The sequence below is a fragment of the Mustela erminea genome, chromosome 17, assembly GCF_009829155.1.
Source record: "Mustela erminea isolate mMusErm1 chromosome 17, mMusErm1.Pri, whole genome shotgun sequence".
Lineage (NCBI taxonomy): Eukaryota > Metazoa > Chordata > Mammalia > Carnivora > Mustelidae > Mustela > Mustela erminea.
The window spans coordinates 44,872,592-44,888,795 of NC_045630.1; the positions used below are offsets into that span (position 1 = coordinate 44,872,592).

General features: G+C 42.0%; 1 protein-coding gene across 2 annotated transcripts in view; it reads left to right on the forward strand.

Annotated features, from left to right (window-relative positions):
* Window positions 1-5,036: 5,036 nt before the first annotated feature.
* MDM4 (MDM4 regulator of p53) overlaps window positions 5,037-16,204 on the forward strand; it is a 41,309-nt gene continuing 30,141 nt past the window's right edge. Inside the window, exon 1 of one of the 2 annotated variants that reach the window (XM_032317045.1) lies at window positions 5,037-5,187. The gene's annotated coding sequence lies outside the window, so the exon portion shown is untranslated. Of the gene's footprint in view, window positions 5,188-11,104; window positions 12,535-16,204 lie in introns of those variants that run through there. The other variant, XM_032317046.1, reaches the window with a different exon arrangement.

A 16,204-nucleotide genomic window follows, 5' to 3' on the forward strand; every position in this document is an offset into this window, starting at 1 on the left:
CCTCAAAACAGGGAAGAATCTCTTAAATTAAAAAAAAAAAAAAGGAAATGAAACATAAAATAATAATAAATCTGACTTCATTTAAAAAACTCCTGTTCAAGGGTGCCTGGGTGGCTCAGTTGATTAAACGTCTGCCTCTGGCTCAGGTCATGATCCCAGGGTCCTGGGATCAAGCCCCACATTGGGATCCCCCCTCAGCAGGAGCCTGCTTTTCCCTCTCCCTCTGCTGCTCCCCCTGCTTGTGCTTTCTCTCTCTCTGTCAAATAAATAAATAAAATCTTCAAAAACAAAACAAAAAAACTCCTGTTCATGAAAAGACATTAAAAAAGTTGAAAACAGGGGCGCCTGAGTGGCTCAGTGGGTTAGGCTGCTGCCTTCAGCTCAGGTCATGATCTCAGGGTCCTGGGATCAAGTCCCACATAGGGCTCTCTGCTCAGCAGGGAGCCTGCTTCCTCCTCTCTCTCTCTGCCTGCCTCTCTGCCTACTTGTAATCTCTCTGTCAAATAAATAAATAAAAATCTTTAAAAAAAAAAAAAGTTGAAAACATGTTATAGGTTTGAAGATTTATTTGTGGTACATAGAATCAAGAAGGATTACTATCCAGATTGCATAGAGAACTCCTACAAATCAGTAAGGAAAAGACAGACCAATAGAAAAATGGGCAAAAGATATGGACAGGCAATTCACAGGTGAGTAACCATGGTCAATAGATATGCAAAAATGCATTTTTTTCATATTTTCATATAAATCAAACCACCATGAGAAATTCTCACATCTATCACATTGTTTTTTTTTTTTAAAATAATCTGACAATACCAAGGGTTGGCAAAGATGTGGATCAACAGAATCCTTTTTTTAAATTGCTGCACTTCTAGCTTATTTTTTTAATTTAAATTTTGTTAGTTAACATACATTGTAATATTGGCTTCAGGAGTAGAATTCAGTGGTCCATCATTACATACGACACCCAGTGCTCATCACAACAAATGCCCTCTTTAACCCCTCACCATCTAGTCCTCCCCCAACCCACCTCCCTCCAACAACCCTCAGTTTGTTCTCTATCGTTAAGAGTCTCTTATGGCTTCTTAGCGAAATAAGTCAATCGGAGAAAGACAACTATCATATGATCTCCCTGATATGAGGAAGTGGAGATGCAACGTTGGGGGTTTGGCGGGTAGGAAAAGAATAAATGAAACAAGATGGGATGGGAGGGAGACAAACCATGAGAGACTCTTAATCTGGGGCGCCTGGGTGGCTCAGCGGGTTAAGGCCTCTGCCTTCAGCCCAGGTCATGATCCCAGGGTCCTGGGATTGAGCCCCACATCGGGCTCTCTGCTCAATGCAGAGCCTGCTTCTCTCTCTTTCTCTCTCTCTCTCTCTGCCTGCCTCTCTGCCTACTTGTGTTCTCTGTCAAATAAATAAATAAAATCTTTAAAAAAAAAAAAAAAGAAGAGACTCTTAATCTCACAAAACAAACTGAGGGTTGCCTGGAAGGGAGGGTTGGGAGAAGGGGGGTGGGGTTATGGACACTGGGGAGGGTATGTGCTATGGTGAGTGCTGTGAAGTGTGTAAACCTGGAGATTCACAGACTTGTACCCCTGGGGCTAATAATATATGTTTATAAAAAAATAAAAAAATAATTTTAAAAAAAGAGTCTCTTATGGCTTGTTTCCCTCTCTCCTTTTTCTCTTTCCCTCCTTCCCATATGTTTTCTTTCTTAAATTCCACATATGAGTGAGATCATGTGGTATTTGTCTTTCTCTGACTGATTTCCCTTGGCATAATATGCTCTAGCTTCATCCACCTCATTGTAAATGGCAAGATTTCTTTTCTTTTCTTTTCTTTTTTTTTTTTTTGGTGGCTGAATAATATTCCATCTGTGTGTGTGTGTGTGTGTGTGTGTGTGTGTGTGTGTATCTCATCTTCTTTATCTGTTCATCAGCCGATTGACACTTGGGCTCTTTTCATAATCTAGCTATTGTTGATAATGTGAGTAATAAATCTTACGCACACCCATCAGGAGCGTATACTGCTACAACCACTTTGGAGACCACTGTTTTATGATCTGATAGCACCGACAATGTGTTTGTGACCCGAGAGTTCCACTCCCTAGAGTGCACAAGTACAAGAATGTTGATGGCAGCATTGTAACAGCAAACTATTGGAAAAACCTAAGTATCTATTGAAGGAGGAGATGAATAAAAAAATGTGGTGCAGTCATTACTGTTATGCGCTGAATTGCGTCCCCCTACCTCCAGATTACTATGTTGAAGTCTTAACCCCGAGCACCTCATAATGTGACCCTATTTGGAGACAGGTCTTTTACAGGGGTGATTAAGGTAGAATGAAGTCATATGGGTGGGTCCTATTGGCTGGTGTCCTTATAAGAAGACATTAGGATGCAGACAACTTACAGACCAAGGGGGGAGGACAAAACAAGAAGGCAGCCACGTGCAAGCCAAGGAGAAGTATCTAAAGTAACCAAATTTGCCAACACCTTGATCTTTTCTTCTAGCACCCAGAACTGTGAGAAAACAAATTTCTATTGTTTAAGTCACCCAGTCCGTGGCATTTTGTGATGGCAGTCCTAGAAAAATCACAATTAGTATATAACAACGAAGTACACAAATCAATATATTACTATACAACATTACTAAACAATATTGAAAATTAGCTACGCATGATTTAACATTGTGGAACTTCACAATGATCAGCAAAAATGTAAGTTGCTCTAGAATACATGCAGTTTGATGCCATTTATAAACATTTTAAAAGCATGAAATATTTTTAAGGAATATATACCTCTAAAGAGGTTGATGGCAGGGGTAAATAGTTCAGAATTCAGAATAGTTCTCAGAATTCAGAATTCAGAATAGAATATTCAAAGTCAGAATAGTTCTCTTTGGAGTTGAAGGAGGGAGATGCCATAGGAGAATGGACTATGGGAAACTTTTCTGTAATAGGTAAAATACAAAGGAAATAGGTAAATAAGAAATATTTACCTACAAAGGAAGAGTGGTGGGGAAAAGGAGATTTTATTCTTCTTTATACCTTTTTCTATGCGTGAAGTAGTTCACTGTAATTTTTTAGGAAAGGCTATAGATTAATAACATTGACTTCTAGTTCCTTTAGAACTCCTAGGGGCTCTAGAAAAATCATCTGATTTAGCCATTTTATTTACCGACTGGGAAAATGAAGAACTGCATAACTTTCTGGTTTCTAGAAATAGCTAGACTAAACCCAGATTTCCTGTCTCTTTATTAAATAAACCGTTTTGAGTATAGGAAGTGGTGATCACTGAGTCAATTATGAGCTTGTTAAGCTAATTTCATTTTCTTTTTTGGTAAGTTCACTTGACAAGAAGAAATGCTCTAGTTACAGTTTATTTTCACTATAGAAATTCATTCAATGAAGTTTTGCGAAGTTCTTGGGAAAGGATAGCGAAATATTTCCAGATATTGATGACCATTAGGTAGGATCATTAGTGGTTTAAGAACATTTGAAGATGAATGATTAATCATGGATCAGCATCAACCATGAGGGGAAAACTCTATTCTTAACCATGTCCTATTCAACATATCAAGACTTACAATAAAGATGAATTAAATACATTGATCAAAATGTTGCAAAATGCTAAAGTAAAAGAGCTAATCTCTCTTGACTTTCCAGGCAATGTTAACTGCACTTACCACATTCTCTTTATCTGGACTGTCTGAATTCTCCACTAGACAGATTACAGGAGTTACTTGCTTTGGAATCTTCTAGGTTGGTGCTTGGCACAGTAGGTGTTCAACAAATATTTGTTGATCTTTACAAAATGAGTTGCCAGACAGGATCATAATTCCAAGAGTCCAGGAGACAGAAGGAAGAGACCTAAACTAACCAGATATTATTTAAAAGATACAAAGTACTGTTTGGAAATTAAAAAAAAAAACCTAAAATTAATTGCAGAAAAAAGAGAGGAGAAGCAGTTGAGAGTGGTTCATCCAAAAAAGCCCCTCCCTTCTATTTTTTGAGAGGTGGTTGCTGACTTCAAGCTCTTTCAGAGCAACTGTGAAAAAGGAATGAATTCTTCAGCTCATTTACAGAAATCTGGATCTCCCAGTTATGCGGAAGTTTAGGCCAGAAATAGAGCAAGGTGCAATGTGCCAAATAAGGGAGGTCATTGCTCCATTTTCTCTAACATGGGTCTGTACCCAGTCCGGGGAGCCACATTTTAAAAAGTACAAACAGTTACTTGTTCAGAACATGGTGACAAGGGTGGCTTGAAGCCATGTCGATTAAGAAATAGCTGAAGGCTGTGAAGGGATTTTTAGCTTGCAGAAAAACAAGTGATAGGGTTAGGGATGGAACATGAGAACTGTCTTCAAATGACTGATTAGTAGTCATTTTATGAAGAATGACTCCTTATTCTGTTCGCCCAAGTATATAACCGAAACCAAGAGAAATTGCAAAGTAACATACTTATTCAGCTCAGAAAATCCCCTAACATTTAGAATCATCCCGAAATAAATGAAGTTATTTGGGTGGGATAATTCCATTTGGCACCCGCAGAGGTGGAAGTCGGCCAATCTGAGATCATACATCAGGTTGTATGATCCAAAGAAGCCCCACCTCCCGGTTTTTTGCACTTCTTTCAGCGTTTACCACGTGTCTTGAGTTAGTCTTGGATCTTCTAGTCCTATCTCCCCCAATTAGCGACAAACTAACATGCTGTTTGCCCTCTTCAGCCACCACTTCTGGGAGTTAAGAGTGAATATTCAAGTCAACTGTGAGAAAAATGGTGGTTATTGGAAGAGCAAAAGGCTGTCTCTGATTATGCTATTAGGTTTCTCCCTTCCTTGATTTTTGATTTCCTAGGACACGTCTGTAAATACCATCAGACTCTGCGAGCTCCTGAAACGTTTCCTCACAACTCAGTCGTCCAAGACCTGCGACTCTCTGGACTGGGCTCTACTCTATGGCAGGGAGAGCTCAACCTTTCTAACTCTCTAGCCCTCCTGGGGAAGCTCTATGGTTTCCGGAGGCCTCACCGGAAGCCCTTGTACGAGACGGGTTCGGGAGGCCGGAAATTGCGCTCTCTCTACTCGCCGTTTCAAAATGCTGCTGAGGCCTTAGGGCCTGTGACTGACGCCCCCTCCCCCCACCCGGGCTCGGCGGGGGAGCGACTCATGGAGCGGGCTTAAGGTGTGGCTCTTGGGTTTCGGCGGCCGGGTCCCCAGCGGCTGGGGGCCGGAGGTGGAGAGCGGGGAGCGGGCGGTGGCGCGGCCAGTTCGGCGGACCTCGGAGCTGGGGCGGCGGGCGGGTGGAGCTTGAAGCACGGGTGGCGGCGTAGGGATGGTCGTGCGGGGCGGAAGAAGGGCTGGTGGGGGAAGGGCTCTGCGCTGAGGCCCCGCGGAAGGTAAAAATGGAGGTTCGTGACATGCTTGCTACCGTTCGGCCACCAGGTTGCAAACCTCGACTCGAAGTGGTCGGTGGACGATGTTTAACTGGACGCAACATTGGAAACCTACGGAGGCCCTTTGGAGGAAATAGTGGCCAGAGGGGGCTGGGGGGAAGAGGGACATTGATGTGTCTCAGGATTGGAAGGTAGTCACTCTCAGGGCTGCGCACCATCTGTGTCCGAGGCGCTCGAGTGCCAGTTTGAAGAGGGCTTATTTCGGGACCACACCCAGACCCGCCCAAGCAGAACATCCGCAGTTGGGGCTGGGGAAAATACGTACTTAACAAACGGCCGACCATCCAGTGGATCCCACTCCCCCCCGCCCCGGATTTCGATAAACCACTCTTAAAAGTGACACCTGCAGAACATGCTGTTGCTTTTCCCTGTCATCGGGGAAGCGCTGTGTTGGTTTAGGCAGCTCCTCCACCCGGAACAGGTCACCTGTCAAAGGTACTTAGTTCCTTGGGTGTTAAGTATTCCTACATCTCAGTTTAGGTTTTGTCTCCTCCCTCCTCATACCTTCCTGACACCCCAAAGATAATTCAGTTTAAAAGTATTTATTTCAGAATATTTTGTTTCACACACTACTGGTCAGGATCACAAATTTTTGTAGTTTATTTAAAAAAAAAAAATGTGTCTGAAGTTAAAAAAAAAAAAAAAAGAATACAGAAGTGTGTAAAGTTTTAACTGTTCATTAATCCTAACCGGTTCTCTCCTCAGGCTAGCTACTGTTAACTGCTTGATAACGTCCTTCCTGACTTTTTGCTACAGTACTCACATTTTTAAACAACAGGGGGGTCATTTTATATGCATTGTTATGCACCTTAAGTTTTTAAGATAACACCTGGGACAGCTTTCCATCAAATGTAGAGGTCATACTTTTCTTTTAAACACGTGCATAGTGTTGTTTCAGAGGATTGTGCAACAGTTTCGTTAGCCAGTTCCCCAGGGATGGAGTTGTAGGTTTTTCCTGGCACATTGTTTTGCAAACTGTGCTGGAGTATACTTTTGGTACACACTGTTCCTGCGTAGGTGTGTCATAAATTTGGTAAGAACTAAACATCTGAATAGTACAGTAGTTTTTCTTTTTTTAAGTTTTTATTACTCTCAAATATGTAGTTGAAAGAGAATCAGACAGTAGTGTTTATTAGAGGTCTTTAGGGCTTTAAAGAGTTAGGAATGATTAATTCTGCTAAATTCTGACAAGTTTTTAATTGAATTTTTAAAAATCACAGTTGTCTTCAGAGGTAGAGATTTGCAGATGAGGTGGAGTCTGTTGGACTAAGTGTAGTGTAAAAACCACTCTTCCAGCATCACCGAGAGATGAGTGAACTGCTCTCTGATTTCAGCCTAGTAGAGGACACAAATAAAAAATATAATGTGGTAAGTGGTAATAGAGGGGCCCTCGTGTTATCAGCTTCCCTTGGAGTGTCAGAAAGCCTCGGCCGAGGAAGTGACTTGACCTAGGTAGAAGAAGAAGAATTTTCAATAGAAAATATATCACAGAAGAGGAAAAAGGACAGGTGCCTGATGATATCTGAAATCCAAAGGCAGTGGATTTCAAACTTTTATAAACCATGGTTTGGTTTTTTAAACCAAAACTTAAAAATAAGTTTTATATTATGACCCGGTACATAGAGGAGATTGAATGGTTAAGAACTCTGGCTCTGCAGCCAGAGTGGTTGGACTCTAAGACCATTTTTGGCAAGTTATCTTCCTCTCTGCCTCAGTTTCCCCTTTGAAAATGAGGACAATAGTATATCTACCTAATAGGATCTCTGTAGGGATTGAATGAGTTGTTTCAAAATTTAAAAAAAGTGACTGCTTTAAAGAGTGCCTGATACAAAGGTGCTTAAAACTATTTTGTGTTGGCTGTTTTCAATAACAGAAACAGGCTCCACAAGAACAAAACTTACCTTTGTTATTTACTTTTATTTTCTATTCTCTTCTATTTCATTAATGGAGGGGAGCAGTTAAAGACTCACTGGGTACAACTTGTAGTTTGAAAAACTCAGTACTGGGACGCCTGGGTGGCTCAGTTGGTTAAGCAGCTGCCTTCGGCTCAGGTCATGATCCCAGCGTCCTGGGATCGAGTCCCGCATCGGGCTCCTTGCTCCGCAGGGAGCCTGCTTCTCCCTCTGACTCGGCCTCCCACTCTGTCTGCCTGTGCTCGCTCTCGCTCGCTCTCTCTCTGACAAATAAAACAAAAAAAAAAAAAACAAAAAAAACCCAAAAAACTCAGTACTAAAAACACCTAGGAGGTAAGTGTTAAAAGGACTTGACCCATTGAAGAAACTGAGTTCATCATTCGTCGTGGTGGGGATTGAATGGTGGAAGTGGAAACTTGGAGAAGAGTACCACGCAGGATTGGAGACAGTAAGTTGGAGACCAGCTCATGCACACATACCCAGTGAGGGGAGGAGAGTCTGTAAATGGACGTGCATCCTGAGTTAGTTCTACAGGCCCACGTGTCATAGTCCTTCACTCTTCAAATGCACTGAAAAACAGGGTAGTTTGGCCTGCCCTGGGATATCCTTACTTCTGCTGTACTGTGGAATGAAGGGGTGGAATTGGCTTCTCTTTACTTTTTTTTTTTTTTTTTGAAAGATTTTATTTATTTGAGAGAGAGTGTGCAAGAGGGAAGGGAAGAGGAAGAGGGAGAAGCAGACTCTGCACTGAGCAGGGAGCCAGAAGTGGGGCTTGATCCCAGAACCCAGGGATCCTGACCTGAGTTGAAGGCAGGTGCTTAAATGACTGAGCCACCCAGGTGCCCCATGGCTTCCCTGACTTGCAGCTCCTGTCACCGCACAGCGCTAGTACAATACCACTGACTAGATTTCCTGTATTGTACCTTTTATCTTTGTGACTTACTCATTCCATAACCTGTATTCCCACTTCCCATTTTTGCCTGTCCCTCCACCACCTCCTCTCTGGCAACCATCAGTTTGTTCCAGGGAGAGGGTTTTTTTTTTTGAAAGCAAGAAAACTGCACAAAGAACTTTCTTCCCTCATTCATTTAAAAGTAGGCAAATTCTTTTCACTTTTTTTTTTTTTTAGAAGATTTTATTTATTTATTTGACAGACAGAGATCAGAAGTAGGCAGAGAAGCAGGCAGAGAGAGAGAGAGAGGGGGGAGCAGGCTCCCTGCTGAGCAGAGAACCTGATGCTGGGCTCGATCCCAAGACTCTAGGATCATGACCTGAGCCGAAAGCAGAGGCTTTAACCCACTGAGCCACCCAGGTGCCCCTCTTTCCAGCTTTTTAAAAAGATTTTTAAATTTATTTGAGAGAGAGCAGAGCAAGAGAGCATGAGTGATGGGGAGGAGGGGCCGAGGGAGCAGCAGACTCCAGGGAGCCAGATGGCTTGATCCCAAGACCCTGCAGATCAGGACCTGAGCTGCAGGCCTACGCTTAACTGACTGAGCCACCCACATGTCCTCCTTTTCAGCTATTTATTTATCTTTGTATTTATTTATTTATTTGACAGAGACACAGCAAGGGCGGGAACACAAGCAAGGGGAGTGGGAGAGGGAGAAGCAGGCCCCTGCTCTATGTGGGACTTGATTTTAGGACCCTGCGATCATGACCCAAGCCAAAGGCAGACTCTCAAGGACTCCGCCACCCAGGCGCCCCTCTTTTCAGTTTTTTATACTTATTTCTAAGGTTTATTATTAGCTGGAAAGAAACATTTCCAGAGAGCCAAAGCAGCATCAGTTAATAATGTAGATTCTTTTTTGTAACAGTATTTTCAAGAATTAATAGATAATGGAATTTTTGTGATTTTTTTTTTTAAGATTTTATTTATTTATTTGGCAGAGAGAGAAATCCCAAGTAGGCAGAGAGGCAGAAGGGGAAACAGGTTCCCTGATGAGCAGAGAGCCCTATGCGGGGCTCGATCCCAGGACCCCGAGATCACGAGCTGAGCTGAAGGCAGAGGCTTAACCCACTGAGCGACTCAGGCGCCCCTATTTTTCTCAATTTCTTAGTGAAATATTTTAAAGCATATCACGCAGTGTCATTTTACCTTTAAATATGTTAGAATGTATTTCTTATCAGGTCAGGATTTTTAAAAAAATGGCCATAGTGTCTTTTTACTACAATTAACAGTTTCTTAATATCTACTACCTAGTACATAATTCAGCATTTTATGATTGTTTAGGGAAAGGTGGCATTTACAGATAGTTTCTTTGAGTCAGGACTTGAATGGACAAGGTCTGCATGCTGTATTAAGTTTACGTTTTTTTAAGCCTAAATAATGGTCTCCCCACTTAACCATATCCCCCTACCCTCCCTGCCCCACCATCTGAGATCTTGTAGCATTTCCTACATTCTGGGTTTGGCTAATTGTTTGCTTTTGATATTATTTATTCCTTTATCCTCCGTTTTTCCTATAAGTAGGTAGGTAGTAGATGTAGAAGCTTGATTAGTTGTATTTTTTGTTGAAAATACTTCACCAGAGGTAGGTAGGAGGTTCTGGGTGCTTCCTCTTGCCTTCCATCAAGAAGTACATGATGCAAATGACCATCTTTTAGAGAGGTTTGTCAGTGGTCAAGTATTCTTGGCCTTCTCCCTGTGTTTTCAAGTTCCCCCTCCCCAAGCTTTTTCCTCAAATGGTTTATCAGCCGTTAGTGATTGTTGAGGTAATATTTAACCTGAGACTAGGTCTAGGATAATCAGTCTTTGTAGAACTCAACAGTGCTACAAATGAAGGAACAATGTGTGCGAAGGCCCTTGAAGCAGGAAGTAAATGCTGTGAGAAACTACAAGGTCAGTGTGGGGAGGAGGTGCGGGGAGCGTGGAGACCACGAGGTGCAAGAGGAAGGCTTGGCAAGACGGGGGCTAGATTCTGTGTTTATCTTTAGAGCAGTAGCAAGCTTTCAAGCAGGGCCTGGCACTGTAGTATTGGGTTTGTTTGTTTTTTTATTTTGTTTTTTTTTACTCCTAGCTGTAGTGTGGAATTTGGTTTGGAGGGAGTTAGATCAGTGAAGTGTTTATTTCAGTGATGCACAGAGGGAATAACACTTTTGGTCTGGGGAAATAGTCATGGAGATGAAAAGAAGGGGTGGTTTTGAAAGATTTAGAAGTTAAAATTGAGGGGCGCCTGGGTGGCTCAGTGGGTTAAGCGTCTGCCTTTGGCTCGGGTCATGATCTCAGGGTCCTGGGATTGAACCCCGCATTGGACTGTCTGCTCAGCAGGGAGCCTGCCTCTCTGCCTACTTGTGATCTCTGTCAAATAAATAAATAAAATCTTTAAGAAAAAAAAAGTTAAAATTGATCAGGTTCGATGATGTGATAATGGGAAGAGAGAGATAAGAGGACTCTTTCAGGTTTTATTAATTTGTTTATTTTGGGGACACCTGCATGGCTCAGTTGGTTAAGTGTCTGCCTTTGGCTCGGGTCATGATCCCAGGATCCCTCGATCAAGTCCCGCATTAGGCTCCCTACTTGGTGGGAAGCCTGCTTCTCCCTCTGCCTGCTGCTTCCCAGGCTTGCGTGCGTGCTCTCTCTCTCTCTGACAAATAAATAAATAAAACCTATTTATCTGTGTAGAGAGAGCACATGCATGGGGTTGAGGGGTTGAGGTGGAGGTAGAGGGAGAAGGAATCCCAAGCAGGCTCCCTGCCCAGTGTGGAGCCTGACACAGAGCTCAATCTTCCAACCCTGAGATACGACTTGAGCTGAAATTAAGAGATGCTTAACCGACTGAGCCAGCCAGGTGCCCCCTATTTTCTGGTTTGAGCAACTGAATGTAACTGCTCACGGGTAGCATAGTGGGAAAGAATAGCTTTAGACTCAAGCAAGTTATCTGACTTCTTTTAGGCTCCGTTTCCTCTTTTAAGGAGCAAATAACAATACTTAAACCTTCTGTAATCTTTTGATTACAACTCCCAATTGGGAAAGGGACAAGATCTTGCTTTGGATTCAGAGCTTGTCGGCTGACTTCATTTCTCACATATGCCGTGAACAGTGCCTTTGCTCATGTCTTCCCTTCCCATTCTTTCCACTATTCTCTCATTTTAAAATCCTTCCATATTGTCTCCATTCCCTCTCATTCCCCCGCTTGCAGCCGGACTAATTTGTCCTGCTCTTAACTTCCATTGCTTCTAAAGCAGTGGGTTTTTTGTTCTGTTTTGTTTTTTAATGGCACAATTTTCTACCAGGTGTTAAAGCAAAGTAGGAAAACCTTATTGATGTTTAAATTCTTCAGACCTGCCCAGGAGTCAATTTCTGTTCCTACTGAGAGGCTTAATTAGCATGACTGCCGGCTCCCAGAATCATCCCTATAGGAATGGTAATAGGAAAATGCTGTGAGAAACAGACTGGTGATGTGGTGTGTTTTGAACTGTGTGTGTGTTTGTGTATGGGGAGGCGGCTTTGGTCTGGGACAGGAGAATAAAACCATGGGGGAAGGACTGTTGGAATACTGCTCTAGTTTCTTCCTTGCCTCAATACGTTGGAATTTCCTTTTTCTACGCTTGCGACCCTGAGCTAACCTTAGTCCAGCTCTCAGTGAATCAGGGCATTACAGAAGCATACACTTGTGAGCAGCTGATGAAAAACAGGCGAAGACTGACCTTAGACAGCACTTCTCTTTTACCTTCTGAGTCCTTAGGTCTCCTCAGATCCTATCATAGTGCTGCTTCTCCTTGGGGAACAAAGGATAAGTCTTTGATCTGGGTAGTGAGTGAATGGGGTGAAGAGTGAGTATGGTTTTCTGGTGCTTGGGTCTTTCTACTTTTGTACTTCGTATTTCTTTTTTTTTTTTTTAAACTTTATTTTAATTTTTTTATTTTTGAGTAATTTTCACACCTATGGGGCCTGAATTTAACCCCGAGGTCAAGAGTTGCACTCTCTTCTGGCTGAGCCCTACTACCCTACTACTTATTTTCTACCTTACTACAGTTTGCTGCAGCTTATAAGGGCTGGAATCTGGTCTTGCCCCATATTCTTTGCCTTTCAGAGTGTCTCCTGCCCTCTAGGGAAGAATAACAAAGACAGTTGAGAACAGGTATTTCAGGAGAAGAATAATGTATAAGTTTCATTGGAACAGAAATAATAGAACAGATGGACATAGAGTTTAAAGTTAGAATGGTAATTATCTTTTTTTTTTTTTTTTTAAAGATTTGTGTTTATTTATTTGACAGATCACAAGCAGGCAGAGAGGCAGGCACAGAGAGAAGGAGGGGAAGTAGGCTCCTTGCTGAGCAGAGAGCCTGATGTGGGACTCGATCCCAGGGGATCATGACCTGAGCTGAAGGCAGAGGCTTTAACCCACTGAGTCACCCAGGTGCCCCTAGAATGGTAATTATCTTAGAAGGAATGGGGAACATCTTAAGAACTTGAAATAAGAATAAGCAGGGGCTGAGAGAACCAGTCCAGAATACTAGGGTTGAAAAATGTAATTGTTGAAATAACAGAATGGATACAATTGAAGAATGAATTAGAACTCTAGATTGAGAAAATCTCCCAGAACTAAAAAAAAAAAGGATTAAAAGAAAATCTCAGAGAAAAACTAAAAGGTAAGGATAATAGATGTAGAGGTACTCAAGTCTACATAATAGGAATCTTTCTGTTAAAATTCATTTTTTAAAGATTTTGTTTTTAAGTAATCTACATTCTGTGTGGGGCTTGAACTCACTACCTGAGATGAGAAATTGCATGCTCTACCAACCAGCCAGCCAGGCGCCCCTAAATAATAGGAATCATTTTATTTTTTGAAGGTTTTATTTATTGATTTGACAGAGGGGGACATAGCAAGAGGGGGAACACAAGCAAGGGGAGTGGGAGAGGGAGGAGCAGGCCTCCTGCCGAGCAAGGAGCCTGAAGTGGGGCTAGATCCCAGGACCCTTTCAGGCAGGCACCTAGAGAATGAGCCACCCAGGCGCCCCAGGAATCTTAAATAAAAATGAAAAGGTGGGGGTGCCTGACTGGCTCAGTTGGTGGAACATGTGACTCTTCATCTCCTGATCATGAGCTCAAGCCCCATTATTGGGCGTGGAGCCCATATTTAGGGGGAAAAAAAAGGATATGCTTGAAATAATGGGAAAAAGTTCTCTTTTAGAATTAAAAAAAGGGGGTGCTTGGGTGGCTTGGTTGGTTAAATATCTGAGTCTTGATTTCGGCTCAGGTGGTGATCTCAGGCTTGTGAGATTGAGCCCTGTGCTGGATGGGGAGTCTGAGATTTTCTCTTCCCTCTGCCCATCCCCCACACGCTCTTGTGCTTTCCTTAAAATAAATCTTAAAAAAAAAAAATAAGAAAAGAAAAAAAAAAAAAGAATGTCCTCAAAGGGAAAGTTTTCTTAGAATGCTGAAGATGAGTGATCAGGAAAAATTTGCTTCCAGGAGTTATAGTGAAATTTAAGAATAACAAAGCAAAAGAAGCCTCAGAGAGAAAGAACAGATTACTACAAGGAACAAAACTTACACTGACATCAGACTTGAACAGCATCACTAAATGCAGGAAAACAAGAGTGTTTGCAGAGTTTTGAAGAGAAACTTAGAATTTTATACCCAACCACAATCATTAAAAGTAAAAATATTCTCAGGTGTATGAAGTCTTGGAAACCTTGCCATATAAATACCCATATTGAGGCCAGTTCTGGATGAAATACTAAGTGATTCAAATCCAGGAAGTGTTAGATCTGTGAAGTAAAGGTGATTATAATTACTTGATATTCATTGTAAAGGCTAAGCCCCCCAACCCCCCCAAAAGTCTGTCAGAATTTAAAGTCCATATGATACCAATAAAGTTCTTATCTTTGGGGCACAGTGTGGCTCAGTGGATTGAGCTGCTTTCTTAAGCTCAGGTCATGATCTCAGGGTCCTGGGATTGGAGCCCCACAGCTCTCTGCTCGGTGAGGAGCCTGCTTCTGTGTCCTCTCCCTGCCCCCGTCTGCCTGCCTGCCTGCCTGCCTGCCTACTTGGGATCGCTCTGTGTCAAATAAATAAATAAAATCTTTAAAAAAAAATAAAGTTCTTACCTTTTTAGCAGGCAGACAGAATTTTTTTTTTTTTTTTTAGATTTTATTTATTTATCTGACAGATCACCAGTAGGCAGAGAGGCAGAAAGAGAGAGGAAGGGAAGCAGACTCCCCACCCAGCAGAGAGCCCAATGTGGGGCCCTATCCCAGGACCCTGGGATCATGACCTGAGCCGAAGGCAGAGGCTTTAACCCACTGAGCCATCCAGGTGCCCCAGAATTTTTTTAATTAAAATTTTTTCAGTGATCCACGATTCATTGTTTATGCACCACACTCAGTGCTCCATGCAATACCTTAATACCCAGCACTGGGCTCACTCAACCCCCCACCCCCCAGAATCATTATTTTTTAAAAAATTTTATTTATTTATTTGACAGACTGTGAGAGAGGGAACACAGCAGGAGGAGTGGGAGAGGGAGAAGCAGGCTCCCCATTGAGCAGTCCCCCCCCCCAACCCATGCCAGTGCGGGCTCAATCCTAAGATGATAGGATCATGACCTGAGCCACAGGCAGTCTCTTAATGACTGAGCCACCCAGGCGCCCCGGAGATAGAATTTTTAAGAAAGGCAGTAACAGGGCGCCTGGGTGGCTCAGTGGGTTGAGCCGCTGCCTTCGGCTCAGGTCATGATCTCAGGGTCCTGGGATCGAGTCCCGCATCGGGTTCTCTGCTCAGCAGGGAGCCTGTTTCCTCCTCTCTCTCTCTCTCTCTCTGCCTGCCTCTCTGCCTACTTGTGATTTCTCTCTGTCAAATAAATAAATAAAATCTTTAAAAAAAAAAAAGTAACATTAAGCATAGGAAGAGTAGAACAAACTGGAATGCTAAGTCAGGATGGTAGAAACATCCATACATACTAATTAGAGTGAATGGACTGAATTTTCTAGTTAAAGGTAAAAACTGGCAGACTGGATTGAAATCCAAAGTTCAGATACATGTTTTTGTGTTTTTTTGTTTTTTTTTTTTCCCCCCCACAAGAGACACACCAGAAGTTTAAGGGCATGTAAAAATAGAAAGATGGGGAAAATACATACCTGGAATTATTAAAGCTGGCATGACCTCACTAATACTAGATAAAATGCGCTTTAGGACAGAATGTCTTAATTGGGATGGAAAGAATCACTATGTAATGACAATCACTATATAATGACCATATAATGATAGTAATATGTCATTTCAGCAAGAAGATACAGCAGTTTAAAGCACGTATGCTTCTGATTAAAAGTCCTTAAAATAGATGATGTAGAATTGGTGGAACTACGCTGGGATAAATGGAGAAGTCCACCTTTGTAGTGGGAGATTTCATTATATCTCTCTTAATTATTTATAGGTGAGACTAAGAAATTAGTAGATATATAAGATTATAAAAAACTAGCAAGCTTAACATAACAAGAGTTTTGCAAGCATACGTTATAGAATTGATCGCCAACCAGACCAGGTAAAAGCCTTAATTTCAAAGAACAGGTTTTACAGAGAGGATGATCTCTCCCCACAGTGCTATTAAGAGTTAATCACAAAAACGTAAATTTAGAAAATATAGTATGCATAAGCATAGCTATCAAGCTCAGGGATTTAAAAATTATGGAAATTGAAAAACACTGCTGAATGATAATGAAAACTTTATATAGCAAAATCTGTGGGCTAACTTAAAAAATATTGTTGGGGTGGGAGGGGGAAGGAATTTGTAGCCTTAAATATTCAAATTATAAGTGAAGGAGTAAACTAAATGTCCAGCTTAAGAAACTGGGAAATGATCAACAAATTCTTTAAGAGTAGAAGAGGTAAT